This window comes from Phocoena sinus, chromosome 17 (assembly GCF_008692025.1).
Source record: "Phocoena sinus isolate mPhoSin1 chromosome 17, mPhoSin1.pri, whole genome shotgun sequence".
Lineage (NCBI taxonomy): Eukaryota > Metazoa > Chordata > Mammalia > Artiodactyla > Phocoenidae > Phocoena > Phocoena sinus.
The window spans coordinates 29495288-29498546 of NC_045779.1; the positions used below are offsets into that span (position 1 = coordinate 29495288).

Below are 3259 nucleotides of genomic sequence, written 5' to 3' on the forward strand. Positions count from 1 at the left end.
CTTCAAGTGAGACATGAATATTTATACAATAGTATGATATACGAGTTTTATAGCTTTTTAAAATTAATGTTATAAATCAGAATTTCTCAAATACTATACCAAAGAATACTACTTCTTCAGGTTGTTAAAGACATTAATTGCCCAAACGAAGGGAGTCTTTGTCCAATCAACTGTTTGGAAAATGCTGTTTTAAAGTTAAGTGGCTCTAATCACCAAAGGACTGCTCAGCGACTTCAGTATGGTAACATGCACTTTGTCCAGGGTGGGATGTACTATCTAACCTGTTTTTTCACAGAGCTTTTCTTTACCCCCACAGAACATCTCTTATGAAACTGTCGACTGAAAAGAAAACACACACACACACACACGCACACACACAGCTTAAGAGCACTATTTCAGGTTTATTTTATTTTATTTTTTAGTTTTTTCATGTTTGAGAGACAAAGCTCTCTTCGTTTATTTGTCATGAGGATGGGGAAGAGAACTGACAGGTCACAGGCATGTCTGCACATGGGGGTGCCAGAAGCTGGTATCCACCAGGCCCTCACTCTGCCAGGAGGCTTCTCTGGAAGGGGCTGCCAGCTCACAGATGCCTTGGACACCCTCCATGCCAATCACAAAAAAGTCACGACTGTCCCATTCTTGCCAATCTGCCTGGGATCCAGGGGAAGAAAGCAGATAATCATCCTTCAGGGGACAGAGAAAAAGACGTCATCATCTAATGTGAGGCTAATGCCTCACATTCCAAGACCCCGAGACAGGCACACCCACCATGGGCTCCCAGTCCAGCCTGCCTTAGCCCCCAGGCATTTTGCAAGCCTGCCTCACCGCATTAATGCTCTCCCCACAACCCCCAACAGGGCAGTGGGCATGGCAGGGATGGGATGGTGACTGCACATCAACATCGCCCTCCCAGGACAGACTCTCAGCATGGCAGCCTCCGTGGTCACTGTACGCTGTCTGTGGGCTCACAGGGGAGCCCTCTCTCCTCCGAACTGCAGGCCCCCTGGGGACATGTGCAGTGCTCCAGACGCCTGTTTTCCCAAAGCCTGGCTTAAGAAGGCCAAGCACAGGATGACCCCCATCCCCACCCCCACCCCCGTAATGTCTGTGGAGTGAGTGTGTCTCTCTCACAGAAATGACAGTGAAGAAACAGGATACTTGGGATAACCTGGGGCCAAGGAGGTATATGTGACAACCTCAGTTTTCCCATCTGTAAATAGGCATAATGGAGGTATCTACCTCATGAGGATGGCATGTCCGCATGAGGGGTGTGGACACAGGGACAAAACTTCTAAGGATCAAATGGAATCATGCATGTGAGTTAACTATCAAGTATCTGGCACATGGTAAATTATGCATTACTTATCATTGTTAGAATTATTATTGCTCCCCAGCTTGAGGACCAGGTCTGAGCCCCACCTGGAAGTGATCATTCTTCACCAGCCTTTCTGGGCCAATGAAGGCTCCATTCTGGAAGGTTCTTTCAAGCTTCTCATGCACTTAGTACTTCGTAGGCATGGACTTGGCTCAGGAATATTTTTCACCCGGGAAGAAATTTTAACCTTGCCACAGAATCCCAGGTTTGGGAGCCGTAGGGGCTTCTTGGGAATCATTTAATCCATGCCTCTCTATTCACAGAAGAGAAGGGTACAAACCAGAGATGGTTCATTTCCGGGTTTGTCTGGATCCCCCAGCTGCTCGGGACCCAGAACCCAGGTCTCCAGACATTCAGTCCAATGCTCTTTCCACTCCTGGGAAACTTACGTGGAACCCAAAAGTCCCAGCCTCAGAACATACCCAGAATTCCTCCTGACCTGCTTGGAGAAGTTCTAGAAAATTACTCCTGTTTTCCTAAGATGTGGAGAAGTCTGAAGGCAGATGATAACTGGCTTTGGTTTTGTCAGGGTAACAACATCCCACCCTGCCAGGTGCCAGGGCATGTACGGTATAGTGCCATCCCATGCAGTGCCCCCAGGGAGTGGTTAAAGACAGCCTTCCCACTTCAAAGATGGAAACACTGAGGTCCAAGAGGCCACACCTTACCCAGGTGTCACAGGAACCACTGCAGAGCCAGGAATTCATTCAATTCCACCACCACTCTGAAAGTGGCTGCACCACGGAGGGTGGGGGGGCAAGGGGGCAATGGGCCCTGGGGCACCAGATCCTTCTTGCACAGGGTGAGAAATTTATTTTTTCCCCAAACTTAGGAGGGGCTTGAGGTGGGATCCCTGCTCCCAGCCACGCTGCAGTCCCAAGAGGGTCCTCTCCCTGCCCCTACGCACCAGTCCTGGGCCAGCTCCAGCTCCTTGGTAAGGAACTCGAAGAGGCGTTGTGCCCATCACACCGATGGAGGAGGCCAGCAGCTACGCGCCGGGATCCGCCAAGTCGTTCACCACTGTGGCCAGGCCGGACCGCACCGTCACGTTCACGCGCTGCGGGGACACGAAAGCTTAACCTGAAGCCGGTGTAGGCCGGGATCGTGCTGAGGACCGGGGCGCGCGGAGTGCGGGAGCGCGGGGTAGAGATGCGCTAGCCCCAGGGGATTAGAGCTGGGGGCACCGGCCGGGGTTACTGGAGGTAACGTCGGGGTCCTGACTGGGCAAGGCGACACGGAGTGGATGTGGGGAACGGGGCCGCGTGGTCACAGAGAACTGGAGGCCAGACTCGGCGTGTGGCGGGGCGGGCGGGTGCGGAAGGGTCGGGCTCACGGTTGGGGAGTCGGAGCGGGGACAGAGCCCCACCCAGGTCAGCCAACCTCCTCCCACCCGATGCTCCCCGGCCCATGCTCAGGTCCTCAGGCTTGCCCAGGGTGGCGGCAGTGGCCGCGCACAGCCGCTTCTCTGAGTCCGCCACGCGGCCGGCAGGCAAGTTCAACGAACTGCCGAGTCCAGCGGGAAGCTGTGCGAAGGGCAGCAGCGGAGAAAGCTCAGTTTTATTTTATTTGGGAACCTTATTGAGGACTATAGCCTTGAGACAGCCTCTCAGATAGCTCTGAGGTACTGCTCTGAAGAGGTAGAGGAAGAGCCAGTATAAATATGAATTTGGGGCTGGGGAATACATGTAGTCATGCGAACATGTTGATAAGAAATTATTGCTAATCACAAAAGCAGATATCTCACGTCAATGAGTTTAGCGCCTTTCTATGTATGGGAAGGTGCAAGAATCTGGGGTCACTGAAATTCTTCCTTAGATATGCATCTTAACCATCTAGGGACCGTAATCCTAAACACAGAATGCTTCATACTGTTTTTGCCAT

General features: G+C 52.0%; 1 pseudogene; it reads right to left on the reverse strand.

Annotated features, from left to right (window-relative positions):
• Positions 1 to 614: 614 nt before the first annotated feature.
• On the reverse strand, positions 615 to 3259 carry LOC116742217 (annotated as a pseudogene).